The sequence below is a fragment of the Pseudophryne corroboree genome, chromosome 3, assembly GCF_028390025.1.
Source record: "Pseudophryne corroboree isolate aPseCor3 chromosome 3, aPseCor3.hap2, whole genome shotgun sequence".
NCBI classification, from domain to species: domain Eukaryota; kingdom Metazoa; phylum Chordata; class Amphibia; order Anura; family Myobatrachidae; genus Pseudophryne; species Pseudophryne corroboree.
In genome coordinates, this window is record NC_086446.1 from 128445886 (window position 1) to 128462092 (window position 16207).

Consider the following 16207-nt stretch of genomic DNA (forward strand, 5'->3'; position numbering starts at 1 on the left):
AATCACAAGTATCTTGAATCACCAACCCCCCCCCCCTTATCAGCAGGTTTAATTGTAATGGTCGTATCAGAGGCCAGCTGTTTGAGGGTCTTCCTTTCTTCACTGGTAAGGTTGTATAAACAAGAGGGTATTTTGCTGTCACATAATACCCGAAAATCATGTAAGGATTTATCATAGAATGTTTCAATAGCACTAGTCTTATGTTGAAGCGGATAAAATTGAGATTTGTTTTTAAATAGTGATTGAGGAGTATCATTGACATTAAACGTGAGGATCTCTGATGTTAATTGGGATTCACTCACTGCACTCTCTATGAGTAACTCATTTAGTATGTTAAGACCTGATTGATCATCTCTATCTAGAATAACTTGTGTTTCAACTCCAGAATTCTTTTTGGTACAAGCAAAAAATCTCTCTCTACATAGACTCCTAACATACCTATTGAGTTCAATAAAAAGTTCAAAAAAATTGGGCTTTGAGGTAGGAGCAAAATTCATTCCTTTAGCTAATATCTTAATCTCTGACTGATTTAGGGGTTTGGAAGAGAGGTTAAAAACTGCATCAGCACCTAGTGGAACCTCTGGTTCTTTCTTCCTCCCCCTCTGTCCCCCTCGTCTTCCTCTTCTTGTTCTCTTGCCCTTTTTGGAGTCCCTGACAGGGGTTCGTAACGGTTGTGATGTTGAAAGTGAGACAAGTGTAAAGAAATATCTACACAACACATCTCTTCATATTGCTATCTTTATAAGCTCAAGTCTTAGTATTATAGCATGGGAAAATGTGAATTAAAGACACTTCACACATATAAACATATAGAAAAAGAAATATATATAATGTTATTTTTATAGTTTTATAGCTATATAGTTTTATAGTTTTAGAGGAAATCTCAAACTAATGTCCGAAGTATAGACACGGGTAGGGATGAATATAATTCACCTAGGTCTACTGAACGGTATTCTGACCGTGGTAGAAATCAGATGAGAAAACCACGTATATATCCCTCATCATCACATGGGTGGAGGGAAGTTCGCCATACCAAATGGGAGAAAAGATACCCTAATTATTATACTAAATCTAATTACGAGCGTAAATCCCATCAGGAGCCTTTTTTAGATCCAACTCAGAGATCGGGGAACCATGTCCCCCTGTCTCACTTTCAACATCACAACCGTTACGAACCCCTGTCAGGGACTCCAAAAAGGGCAAGAGAACAAGAAGAGGGGGACAGAGGGGGAGGAAGACAGAACCAGAGGTTCCACTAGGTGCTGATGCAGTTTTTAACCTCTCTTCCAAACCCCTAAATCAGTCAGAGATTAAGATATTAGCTAAAGGAATGAATTTTGCTCCTACCTCAAAGCCCAATTTTTTTGAACTTTTTATTGAACTCAATAGGTATGTTAGGAGTCTATGTAGAGAGAGATTTTTTGCTTGTACCAAAAAGAATTCTGGAGTTGAAACACAAGTTATTCTAGATAGAGATGATCAATCAGGTCTTAACATACTAAATGAGTTACTCATAGAGAGTGCAGTGAGTGAATCCCAATTAACATCAGAGATCCTCACGTTTAATGTCAATGATACTCCTCAATCACTATTTAAAAACAAATCTCAATTTTATCCGCTTCAACATAAGACTAGTGCTATTGAAACATTCTATAATAAATCCTTACATGATTTTCGGGTATTATGTGACAGCAAAATACCCTCTTGTTTATACAACCTTACCAGTGAAGAAAGGAAGACCCTCAAACAGCTGGCCTCTGATACGACCATTACAATTAAACCTGCTGATAAGGGGGGGAGGGTTGGTGATTCAAGATACTTGTGATTACATAAAAGAAGCAAAGCGCCAACTACTTGATATAACATTCTATAAAGTGTTGGCTCATGACCCCTCCCCTAAATATCAGCTGGAATTAAAAACTCTATTGGAAACTGCCAAAAGTGAAGGTGTGATTGCTCAGGAGGAGTTCAATTTCCTCTACCCCCTCCACCCTATCGTCCCTACTTATTATCACCTCCCTAAAATTCACAAGACACTTCACGAACCCCCGGGGCGCCCTATAATTTCAGGGATAGGAGGCCTTACGTCTAATTTATCCTACTATGTTGATCACTTTTTACAACCTTGCGCGACATCTCTGAGGTCCCATATTCGTGATACGACGGAATTTATCAAACGGGTAGAAGGGCATAAATGGGCCCATGATTATAAATTGATTACCTGTGATGTAAAAGCATTGTACACCAATATCCCACATGATAAAGGTGTACAAGCCGTTGGTAGGGCCCTTAGGAAATCCGGAATGGACTCAGAGATGAAGCGCAACTTTATCACTTCGGCTATTTATTTTATTTTGACACACAATCACTTTTTATTTGATCACTGTCACTATCTACAGGTCCTCGGTACAGCGATGGGGACCAGGTTCGCACCGAGTTTCGCTAACATCTACATGGGTGACCTCGAACAGGCTCTGATCTGGGAGGGCCCATACTCTGCGAACCTGGTCCTTTATTGTCGCTATATCGACGACCTGTTTTTTATTTGGAAAGGTGATGATAACAAAGTTATGAATTTTGTTGATTTTTTAAACACTAATGAATATGGTTTGTCATTCACTTGTACACATCACTCCTCACGAATCAATTTTTTGGACGTAACAGTGGAGGCGGTAGAGGAGAAACTCATAGTATCATCCTATAAAAAATCGGTTGACATCTGTAGCTATATTCCGTATACGAGCAACCATAAGAAAGGTTGGCTTAACAACGTACCTAAAAGTCAACTGTTCAGGATTAGACGTAACTGTACATTAGATTGTACCTTTGCTGAGCATGCGGAGAACTTGATTACCTCCTTGAGAGAACGTGATTATCCTGAGGATATATTAGAAGAGGCCATAGCCTATTCACAAACATTAGATAGGAGAAATATCTTTAAAACTACTAATACACAATTATCTCATATGAACCCAAATGAGAAAGAAGGTTCATGTATTACTATAGCATGTGATCCTCCTTCATTCATTGAAACAGCTCCTGAGGAATCTAGATCTATTAGCAACAATAATAACAAAAACAAAAATAATAATAAAAAAGATAATAGTGAGAATAAAACTCAAAAAATGAATCACTATAATCTGGCTTTCAAATCAAAATTTAATGTAAAAGCAAACAAAATTTCTTGCATAATTAAACGTAATTACAAACTATTGTTGACCGATCCAATATTAAATACAACTCTCCCTGCAAACCCTACGATTATTTTTAAAAAAGCTAAAAATCTTAGGAACATATTAGCTCCGAGTTTCTTTAAGAGATCTTCTGTTAATATTGAAAGGAGTGAACAACTCACACTAGTGGGCCCAAAAGTTGTGGGCTTCTTTAGATGTAATCATAATAGATGTACCACATGTACTCATGTGGTCAATAAAATTAAACACATTTCTCCGTTTGGATCAAGTACAGACTTTAAGATACAATCCTTCATAAATTGCAATACACATTTTGTAGTTTATTTGTTACGCTGCTCATGTCAGATGCACTATGTAGGGCGAACCACTAGGGCACTGAAGCTGCGCTTTATGGAACATAGAAGGAATATCCTTAAGGGATATATGAATCATAGTGTTTCACGTCACTATGCAGAAATTCATTCCAGTAATCCAGCTTGCCTCCAACTCATTGGCCTTGAACAGATTAAAATCACCCCTAGAGGTGGAGATAGATTTAGAACTCTATGTCGTCAGGAAGCTGCATGGATCTGGAAATTACAGACTCTGAAACCCCAAGGGTTGAATGAAACCATAGATCTTGAATTCATTTAGCTATATTTAGCTGGTTCAGTTTATTTCATCTTTTTCTGTTGAAGTAAAGAATCATACATGAAGATTGGTCCATATTCCTTTCTCTCTTATTATTTTATTAAATTTTTTTTTTTTTTTACTATTATTTTTTATTTTTTATATATATATATTTTTTTGTTGTTCGTATTTATTATATTGGTTACCCATTTATTGCTATCTACCATACTGATGGAGAGGATCTGCGGGGTCTGAGACCATGACTGCGAGCAGACCTGGCGCTGCCGCTATACTGCTAGTGACGCGCCAGATTTTTTCTGCACGCTAGTCTGGCCACTGACCCATGCAGCCAGTCCTACTTTAGTTAATAGATTACAGGTGTAATTACAATAGCTTAGATGTTGATATGATGAAGATACTATCCTCTAAAACTATAAAACTATATAGCTATAAAACTATAAAAATAACATTATCTATATTTCTTTTTCTATATGTTTATATGTGTGAAGTGTCTTTAATTCACATTTTCCCATGCTATAATACTAAGACTTGAGCTTATAAAGATAGCAATATGAAGAGATGTGTTGTGTAGATATTTCTTTACACTTGGTATTTCACATGATTTATGATAGGCTTTTTTAGTATAAACATTTATAAATAAATAATAAAATTGAGACCTAATAAACGTATTGTCTACTATAATATGCTATTAACAACATATAGCACTTAATTTACCATATGTGTATATATGCTTGTATATTCCTTTTCCCCACTCATAAGTGGGAGACTATTAATGGATAAATGCTGCAGCTGCTGAAAGATCTTTTAATATAGCTGCAGCCTCATGGGATTAAAATGATTCTATCCGCATAACAGAAATATATTTATATTTTTATTTATGTTGTTTTTATTTATGACAAACTGATAGCCATAGGATTGATTTTAAAATATATATTTTTTGAATTAAATGTCTAATTAAAAACCCTGTGACACGTTATCTGTGTATGAAGACTCTGATTTCAGAGCACCTGTTGAGCCTTCACACTCACCTGTTTCTAATGATTTTAATGGGACAAGGTATAAAACAACCACAATTGTGCTCAGAGAAGAACACTCTGCCTCTTGAAGAAGCCGCCTGAGGTGCGGAGAAACGCGTTGAGGGTACAGAAGTAAGGGCCACACTTGACCATTAAGTGTCCCACGGAGCACGACATCCATCACTTTCAGCCGTTTGTTACAAGTTACCGGTGAATGATCCAGCCTGTGATTCAATCACTCCACTTTAACTCTCCTTGCATTTGGAACATTGTTACCTCCTGCCCGGCCGGGCGTCGCTCAGCAAGCTGGAGGATCTGTATGGTGATCTAATACAGGCAACTGGTGCTGCACAGAAAGAAGTGGCTTTCATCTGAATATACCGCTGACGGATGTCTCACCCATGCACAGGGTGATAACAAGCGGTTTCTTAACCATTTATCCCGTACAGCAAGAGATCATTACGTCTCAGTGAGTAACATTAATCGGCTGGTTTATTTTGCTCCAAGGAAACACTATTTAAATCTGGACACCTTTATGGTCACAAACGCTAATTACATCAGTTTACAGGACTTCCTTTTCATTTAAACTGTCTGATATGGAATTAATGTGAGAGATTAACCCTATCTTACAGAGACGGGTTCTCCTGCATATTAGTGTCCCTTTCACTTATTTATACACTTTATGTGTGAACAATAAGGTATAATACCTCAGTTATATGCTCTGTGTAGTGTTGTGTCTTTTAATCAGTTTGTTATTGGTTTTATGTTAATAAATTGTGTTTTTATCAACATCACTGGTACCGTGCGCCTACTTGGTGATTTTGTTTTAGTTTTTATTGTTGATGAGACACTGCTATAGGAATATGCAGGTAAGCATCCTGTATGTCCAGGGAGACCATGTAGTCCCCAGCTTCCAAGGCCAGAACTATAGAGCGAAGTGTTTCCATACGGAACTTGGAAACCTTCACAAACTTGTTCAGTGCCTTGAGGTTGAGAATGTGCCAGGAGGACACATTTGGTTTCGGGACTAGAAAGAGCGGAGAATAGTACCCCCGGCCCCTCTGAGCAAGAGGCACCTGTACTATGACTCCTGTATCTAGGAGGGTCTGTACCACCGAATGCAGAGTGTTTGCCTTTGTCTGGTCTGACGGGACTCCGTCTGGCAAAATCGATAAGGGGGTCGGTTTTTGAAGGCTATGGCATAACCTCGAGTGACGGCTTCCCGTACCCAGGCATCTGAACTGGTCTTCAACCATTCCTGGGTATACCCTAGAAGCCGGCCCCCCACCCTGAGATCCCCCAGGGGGAGGCCCGCTCCATCATGCGGCAGGCTTATCGGTCTTGGCTGCTGGCAAGCTCTTTTGGGCTTCGGCTTACAAGGTTTGGAAGTTCGGGCCTGCTTATGGTACGCCTGACCTATTGCTTTACCTGAAGGACGAAAGGGGCGAAAGGACGTGCCTTTGGCCTTCGACACAGAAGGAGCTGTGTTAGGCAGACAGGCAGTTTTGGCAGTAGCTAAGTCAGCCACTATCTTATTTAAGTCCTCCCCAAACAGAATATCCCCCTTGAAAGGGAGTACCTCCAGGATTTTTCTAGAGTCCAGATCCACAGACCAGGATCTCTGCCACAATATCCTGCGAGCCAGGACTGACGTAGTAGAGGCCTTGGCTGCTAGGATACCGGCATCAGAAGCCGCCTATTTAATGTAGCGAGAAGCTGTGACAATATATGACAAGCATTGTCTAGCATGGTCAGAGGAGATTTCAGCTTCTAACTCCAAGGCCCATGCTTTAATAGCCTATGCCGCCCATGTAGCTGCAATAGTGGGCCCTTGTGCAGCACCCGTGAGGGTGTAAATCGCTTTTAGACAACCCTCAACACGTTTATCCGTAGGCTCTTTTAGAGACGTGACGGTAGTGACGGTAGAGCTGAGGAAACCACCATCCTAGCCACATGTGAGTCTACTGGAAGAGGAGTTTCCCAATTCTTAAACAGCTCTGGCGCGAGGGGATAGCGAGCCAGCATCTTCTTTTGAGGCACAAACTTCGTACCCGGGCTTTGCCAGGATTCCTGACGTATATCCACTAGGTGGTCAGAGTGAGGTAAAACTTGTTTAATCAACCTCTGATGCTTGAACCTATCTGGTTTCTTAGGAGGAACGGATGGCTCGGGATCATCCGTAATCTGTAGAATTAATTTAATAGCCTCCAAAAGATCTGGAACATCCACATGTGAACTACCCTCCCCATCAGCCGTATCTGAGTCAGAACCTGTGGGGTCAGTGTATGTGCTGTCTTCATCAGACGAGGTGTCAGTGACAGCAGTGGATTGTGAGGTGACGAGCGCTCGCTTAGAGGACCTCTTGGAATTAGGCGAGCATTGGTCAGACTTTTTAGTAGTCAGGGAGGGTGTGGTATTGAAAGTCGACAGTAACTAGGTCGACAATGTCTAGGTCGACCACTATTGGTCGACAGTAACTAGGTCGACAGGGTCAAAAGGTCGACATGTTCTAGGCCGACAGGTCAAAAGGTCGACATGAGTTTTTAATGTTATTTTGGTGTCGTTTTCTTCGAAGAGTGACCGAGAACCCCAATTGGTGCACCGCGTCCCCTCGCATGGCTCGCTTCGCTCGCCATGCTTCGGGCATGGTGCCTTCGCTCCGCTACCGCTTCGCTCGGCACAGATTACCGTTCCAATCGTGGATCGTTAAGTATGAAAAGGTTAAAAAAAAGAAAAAAATTGCGAAAAACTCATGTCGCCCTTTTGATCTGTCGACCTAGAACATGTCGACCTTTTGACCCTGTCGACCTTTTGACCCTGTCGACCTAGTTACTGTCGACCAATAGTGGTCGACCTAGACGTTGTCGACCTAGTTACTGTCGACTTTCAATCCGAATCCCAGTCAGGGACTGGTTCAACTTCTTTAATTGAGCAGATAAATCGTCCGCCCGCGGCGGGTTAGCTGCAGGGACCACATACGGTTGTACCGGCATTGGGGGTCCCATAGGGGGTCTTAGTGTATGAACTAGCGTATGCAGAAGCGTGGAAAAAGCGGCCCAAGGAGGGTCAGTATGTGCCTCCATTGCCACAGTCCCACTGGGGGGCAAGGAGCCCCCAGAACCGGAGCCCACAGCTGCTATATTCTCCCCATATATGCCTGTGGCTTCAGCAACACCAGCAGTGTGTTCCGCCCCAGAACACTTACCCTCAGAAGCAGACATGATATAACTTGCAGTATGAGGTAATACAGTACAATTATTAGCAGCACTATATCCCTAAACCCAAACCCCTGCGCAGTGTAGTCAGCACCAGCAAAGATAAAGGAGATATATGGTGACTAAATAACAGAGAAAAATACGTAATACAGTATATCTTTGTGAAAATCCTATATTAAATAACACCTGACGCACCAAGCCCCCTCAGGTTATAGAATATAGGGATAGCAAGTTGAGTGAAAGACACGAGATGGACACCACTCAGCTATCAATGCACACACAAATAGTCACAGTTTGTACAATGCAGAGGTTATTACAGAATAATACTGCACTGGACTAGCTTACACAGCTATATAGTCAATAGATATAACACTACACAGTAAGAAACTGGATGTATATCACAGGGTAATTGTACTATAAACCCTTGACTAAATGCACTCTTTCTTAACTATCACTGTCTAAAAAGTAGTGATGTGCACCGGACATGTTTCCGGTTTTGTGTTTTGGTTTTGGATTCTGTTCCGCAGCCGTGTTTTGGATTTGGACGCGTTTTGGCAACACCTCCCTGAAAAATTTTTGTCGGATTCGGGTGTGTTTTGGATTCGGGTGTTTTTTTACAAAAAACCCTAAAAAACAGCTTAAATCATAGAATTTGGGGGTCATTTTGATCCCATAGTATTATTAACCTCAATAACCATAATTTACACTCATTTTCAGTCTATTCTGAACACCTCACACCTCACAATATTATTTTTAGTCCTAAAATTTGCACCGAGGTCGCTGGATGGCTAAGCTAAGCGACCCAAGTGGCCGACACAAACACCTGGCCCATCTAGGAGTGGCACTGCAGTGTCAGGCAGGATGGCACTTCAAAAAAATAGTCCCCAAACAGCACATGATGCAAAGAAAAAAAGAGGCGCACCAAGGTCGCTGTGTGACTAAGCTAAGCGACACAAGTGGCCGACACAAACACCTGGCCCATCTAGGAGTGGCACTGCAGTGTCAGGCAGGATGGCACTTCAAAAAAATTGTCCCCAAACAGCACATGATGCAAAGAAAAATAGAGGCGCACCAAGGTCGCTGTGTGACTAAGCTAAGCGACACAAGTGGCCGACACAAACACCTGGCCCATCTAGGAGTGGCACTGCAGTGTCAGGCAGGATGGCACTTCAAAAAAATTGTCCCCAAACAGCACATGATGCAAAGAAAAATAGAGGCGCACCAAGGTCGCTGTGTGACTAAGCTAAGCGACACAAGTGGCCGACACAAACACCTGGCCCATCTAGGAGTGGCACTGCAGTGTCAGGCAGGATGGCACTTCAAAAAAATTGTCCCCAAACAGCAGATGATGCAAAGAAAAATGAAAGAAAAAAGAGGTGCAAGATGGAATTGTCCTTGGGCCCTCCCACCCACCTTATGTTGTATGAACAGGACATGCATACTTTAACGAACCCATCATTTCAGTGACAGGGTCTGCCACACGACTGTGACTGAAATGACTGGTTGGTTTTGGCCCCCACCAAAAAAGAAGCAATCAATCTCTCCTTGCACAAACTGGCTCTACAGAGGCAAGATGTCCACCTCATCATCATCCTCCGATTCTTCACCCCTTTCACTGTGTACATCCCCCTCCTCACAGATTATTAATTCGTCCCCACTGGAATCCACCATCTCAGATCCCTGTGTACTTTCTGGAGGCAATTGCTGCTGGTGAATGTCTCCACGGAGGAATTGATTATAATTCATTTTGATGAACATCATCTTCTCCACATTTTCTGGAAGTAACCTCGTACGCCGATTGCTGACAAGGTGAGCGGCTGCACTAAACACTCTTTCGGAGTACACACTGGAGGGAGGGCAACTTGGGTAGAATAAAGCCAGTTGTGTAAGGGCCTCCAAATTGCCTCTTTTTCCTGCCAGTATACGTACGGACTGTCTGACGTGCCTACTTGGATGCGGTCACTCATATAATCCTCCACCATTCTTTCAATGGTGACAGAATCATATGCAGTGACAGTAGACGACATGTCAGTAATCGTTGCCAGGTCCTTCAGTCCGGACCAGATGTCAGCACTCGCTCCAGACTGCCCTGCATCACCGCCAGCGGGTGGGCTTGGAATTCTTAGCCTTTTCCTCGCACCCCCAGTTGCGGGAGAATGTGAAGGAGGAGATGTTGACGGGTCACGTTCCGCTTGACTTGACAATTTTCTCACCAGCAGGTCTTTGAACCTCTGCAGACTTGTGTCTGCCGGAAAGAGAGATACAACGTAGGTTTTAAATCTAGGATCGAGCACGGTGGCCAAAATGTAGTGCTCTGATTTAAACAGATTGACCACCCGTGAATCCTGGTTAAGCGAATTAAGGGCTCCATCCACAAGTCCCACATGCCTAGCGGAATCGCTCTGTTTTAGCTCCTCCTTCGATGTCTCCAGCTTCTTCTGCAAAAGCCTGATGAGGGGAATGACCTGACTCAGGCTGGCAGTGTCTGAACTGACTTCACGTGTGGCAAGTACAAAGGGTTGCAGAACCTTGCACAACGTTGAAATCATTCTCCACTGCGCTTGAGTCAGGTGCATTCCCCCTCCTTTGCCTATATCGTGGGCAGATGTATAGGCTTGAATGGCCTTTTGCTGCTCCTCCATCCTCTGAAGCATATAGAGGGTTGAATTCCACCTCATTACCACCTCTTGCTTCAGATGATGGCAGGGCAGGTTCAGGAATGTTTGGTGGTGCTCCAGTCTTCGGCACACGGTGGCTGAATGCCGAAAGTGGCCCGCAATTCTTCGGGCCACCGACAGCATCTCTTGCACGCCCCTGTCGTTTTTTAAATAATTCTGCACCACCAAATTCAATGTATGTGCAAAACATGGGACGTGCTGGAATTTGCCCAGATGTAATGCACGCACAATATTGCTGGCGTTGTCCGATGTCACAAATCCCCAGGAGAGTCCAATTGGGGTAAGCCATTCTGCGATTATGTTCCTCAGTTTCCGTAAGAGGTTGTCAGCTGTGTGCCTCTTATGGAAAGCGGTGATACAAAGCGTAGCCTGCCTAGGAATGAGTTGGCATTTGCGAGATGCTGCTACTGGTGCCGCCGCTGCTGTTCTTGCTGCGGGAGGCAATACATCTACCCAGTGGGCTGTCGCAGTCATATAGTCCTGAGTCTGCCCTGCTCCACTTGTCCACATGTCCGTGGTTAAGTGGACATTGGGTACAACTGCATTTTTTAGGACACTGGTGACTCTTTTTCTGAGGTCTGTGTACATTTTCGGTATCGCCTGCCTAGAGAAATGGAACCTAGATGGTATTTGGTACCGGGAACACAGTACCTCAATCAAGTCTCTAGTTGCCTCTGAATTAACGGTGGTTACCGGAACCACGTTTCTCACCGCTCAGGCTGCCAAGGCGTGAGTTATCCACTTTGCAGCAGGATGACTGCTGTGATATTTCATCTTCCTCGCAAAGGACTGTTGGACAGTCAATTGCTTACTGGAAGTAGTACAAGTGGTCTTCCGACTTCCCCTCTGGGATGACGATCGACTCCCAGCAGCAACAATAGCAGCGCCAGCAGCAGTAGGCGTTACACTCAAGGATGCATCAGAGGAATCCCAGGCAGGAGAGGACTCGTCAGACTTGCCAGTGACATGGCCTGCAGGACTATTGGCTTTCCTGTGTAAGGTGGAAATTGACACTGAGGGAGTTGGTGGTGTGGTTTGCAGGAGCTTTGTTACAAGAGGAAGGGATTTAGTGGTCAGTGGACTGCTTCCGCTGTCATCCAAAGTTTTTGAACTTGTCACTGACTTATGATGAATGCGCTGCAGGTGACGTATAAGGGAGGATGTTCCGAGGTGGTTAACGTCCTTACCCCTACTTATTACAGCTTGACAAAGGCAACACACGGCTTGACACCTGTTGTCCGCATTTGTGTTGAAATAATTCCACACCGAAGAGCTGATTTTTTTTGTATTTTGACCAGGCATGTCGATGGCCATATTCGTCCCACGGACAACAGGTGTCTCCCCGGGTGCCTGACTTAAACAAACCACCTCACTATCAGAATCCTCCTTGTCAATTTCCTCCCCAGCGCCAGCAACCCCCATATCCTCATCCTGGTGTACTTCAACACTGACATCTTCAATTTGACTATCAGGAACTGGACTGCGGGTGCTCCTTCCAGCACTTGCAGGGGGCGTGCAAATGGTGGAAGGCGCAAGCTCTTCCCGTCCAGTGTTGGGAAGGTCAGGCATCGCAACCAACACAATTGGACTCTCCTTGGGGATTTGTGATTTAGAAGAACACACAGTTCTTTGCTGTGCTTTTGCCAGCTTAAGTCTTTTCATTTTTCTAGCGAGAGGATGAGTGCTTCCATCCTCATGTGAATCTGAACCACTAGCCATGAACATAGGCCAGGGCCTCAGCCGGTCCTTGCCATTCCGTGTCGTAAATGGCATATTGGCAAGTTTACGCTTCTCATCAGACGCTTTCAATTTTGATTTTTGGGTCATTTTACTGTACTTTTGTTTTTTGGACTTTACATGCTCTGTACTATGACATTGGGCATCGGCCTTGGCAGATGACGTTGATGGCATTTCATCATCTCGGCCATGACTAGTGGCAGCAGCTTCAGCACGAGGTGGAAGTGGATCTTGATCTTTCCCTATTTTAACCTCCACATTTTTGTTCTCCATTTTTTAATGTGTGGAATTATAGGCCAGTATCAATAGCAATGGCCTACTACTATATATACTGCGCACAACTGAAATGCACCACAGGTATGGATGGATAGTATACTTGACGAAACAGAGGTAGGTACAGCAGTGGCTTACTGTACCGTAATGCTATATATTATATACTGGTGGTCAGCAAACTGTGCAAAACTGAAATGCACCACAGGTATGGATGTATAGTATATTTGATGACACAGTAGGTACAGCAGTGGCCTACTATACCGTAATGCTATATATTATATACTGGTGGTCAGCAAACTGTGCAAAACTAAAATGCACCACAGGTATGGATGGATAGTATACTTGACGACACAGAGGTAGGTACAGCAGTGGCCTTCTGTACCGTAATGCTATATATTATATACTGGTGGTCAGCAAACTGTGCAAAACTGAAATGCACCACAGGTATGGATGGATAGTATACTTGACGACACAGAGGTAGGTACAGCAGTGGCCTACTGTACCGTAATGCTATATATTATATACTGGTGGTCAGCAAACTGTGCAAAACTGAAATGCACCACAGGTATGGATGGATAGTATACTTGACGACACAGAGGTAGGTACAGCAGTGGCCTTCTGTACCGTACTCCTATATATTATATACTGGTGGTCAGCAAATTTATACACTGTACTCCTACTATATACTACAATGCAGCACAGATATGGAGTGTTTTTCAGGCAGACAACGTATACTGGTGGTCACTGGTCAGCAAAACTCTGCACTGTACTCCTCCTATATAATATACTGGTGGTCCCCAGTCCCCACAATAAAGCAGTGTGAGCACAGATATATGCAGCACACTGAGCACAGATGAGGAGCGTTTTTTTCAGGCAGAGAACGTATAATACTGGTGGTCACTGATCAGCAAAACTCTGCACTGTACTCCTCCTATATTAATAATACAGCTGCTCCCCAGTCCCCACAAGTAAGATATAAGCAAGCACAAATATTTGCATCAACAATGAATAAACGGAGAGGACGCCAGTCACGTCCTCTCCCTAACATTTCCAATGCACGAGTGAAAATGGTGGCGATGTGCGGCTGCTTATATAGAATCCGAATCTCGCGAGAATCCGACAGCGGGATGATGACGTTCGGGCGCGCTCAGGTTAACCGAGCCATACGGGAGAATCCGAGTATGCCTCGGACCCATGTAAAATGGGTGAAGTTCGGGGGGGTTCGGTTTCCGAGGAACCGAACCCGCTCATCACTACTAAAAAGGCAGGTAGAATACTTAAGTGTCATGTAAATGCACAGCTCTGACAACCAGGCGGCTTTACATAGGAGGATTTGCCCAAGCAGTCCCAGGAACAGTGAGCTGAGAAGTAATGGCGCCGCAGACACTGACAGGGAGTGAGGAAAGACAGAGATGCAGCTCCAGGGCAGAAACACTTGCTAGAAATGGCACCCTGGAGGAGGGGCTTCAGGTCTAAGCCTTATCCCCGTTGCTGGCAAAACCACCGCGTACTGTGGGCGATATTAAAATCGGTTTTAAGAGAAAACCTGACCTGCACCCATGCCCTGGTGATCTAGTGGGATCGCCTGTACTGCCACAGTGTACAGCGCGCGCGGCCCGCCTCCCACTGACCACGCCGGATCGCGATAAAGACTGGGTCCCGCGAGCGGGACCCATTTACCACCTCCCGAAGTGCGCGCACACGATCCTGGAGAGCCCCATCCGTGTGTGCCTAACGTGAAGTAAACCGGAGCCTCCGCTGTAGGTACCCGGCAACCAGGGATCGGGAGTGTACAGCGCCGCTGGGGAGAGCTGGAGCTGCAGCAGTGAATGCATACCTCCCAACTTTCTTATGTTGTGGAGCGGGACACTCCGTGGCCTATGAAAAGGTGGCGTGGCTTCGCAGGAGGACCCGTGGTCGCGAGTCACGCCCCCGTTTTCGTCACTGAGGGGGCATGCCCAGCGCTCTGTGAGCCGCTGGCATGCTCCCTCTCCCTCTGACTCCACTGAATAGACGCTGTGCGCATGCGCACAGCGTCTATTCACTGCTGCTCTGCTAAGCAGAGCAGCGATTGACAGAGCCTCCCAACTGACCCCCCCCACCGCGGGACACTGTGGCCCACGAGTGGACAGCGGGACAGTCCCCAAAAAACGGGACTGTCCCGCGAAAATCGGGACAGTTGGGAGGTATGGTGAATGTCACAAAACATTTACCACCACTGCTGCCCTTGAAGTGTTCACTTTTTACCTCATAAAAAGCTTTTCTCAGGGCTGCTCCAGCAGCCCCTCTGTTAAGTGCCTGCTTACTGCAGCACCAACTGACAAACTGAGCTCCTGTGCTGGGAGGCAGGGTGATATAGGAGGCGGCGCTGTGCATTCTGGGAACAGTCAAAGCTTTGAGCCTGTTGGTGCCTCGGATCAAGATCCTACTCTACACCCCATTGTCCAGACTTGTGGAGCCCAGTGTACCCCGCAGCAGAAATATATATATATATATATATATATATATATATATAAAAATTTCCATAGACAAAAAAAAACTTCCGGTTTCACATGTCCCATTAAGGCTCCTTAGACATGATTGAAATTTCAGAAACCTGTTGTAACTCTTCCACTCAACTCCAAAGAACAACGGAATTCCGATCATTAAGGCTGACGCCTTAATGGACGCATTCCTTGCACAGTACAGATATGGCACTCCATCACAGCCTGTGGGTAAGTGCAGATTCAGCACTCTCACAGAGTGAGATTGCTGTCACTCACATAATGGGTCTAATTCAGACCTGATCGTAGCACCAAATTTGTTAACAGATGGACAAAACCATGTACACTGCATGAGGGGCGGTTTGGCAGATATAACAGGTGCAGAGAGAGTTAGATCTGGGTGGGTTACATTTTTTCTATGCAGTGTAAATACTGGCTGCTTTATCTTTACACTACGATTTAGATTTCAGTTTGAACCCACCCCACCCAAATCTAACTTCCTCTACACATGTTATATCTTCCCCCACACCCCCTTACCTGCAGTACACATGGTTTTGCCCATCTGCTAACAAGTTTTCTGCCACGATCAGGTCTGAATTAGGCCCAGTGGAGGAGCTGCTAATTCACAGAATTGTGTGCTTATTGGAATACACACATGGGGGTATATATACTAAGATTCATATTTGTGACGATTTGGTGGGAGTTTAATCTCGAATTATATCGGTCGTTTTTTTTTCCAACTTTTTAAATAAAGTGCATGTAATTTATAGTGATGAGCGGGTTCGGTTTCTCGGAAACCGAACCCCCCCGAACTTCACCCTTTTTACACGGGTCCGAGCCATACTCGGATTCTCCCGTATGGCTCGGTTAACCCGAGCGCTCCCGAACGTCATCATCCCGCTGTCGGATTCTTGCGAGATTCGGATTCTATATAAGCAGCCGCGCGTCGTCACCATTTTCACTTGTGCATTGGAAATGTTA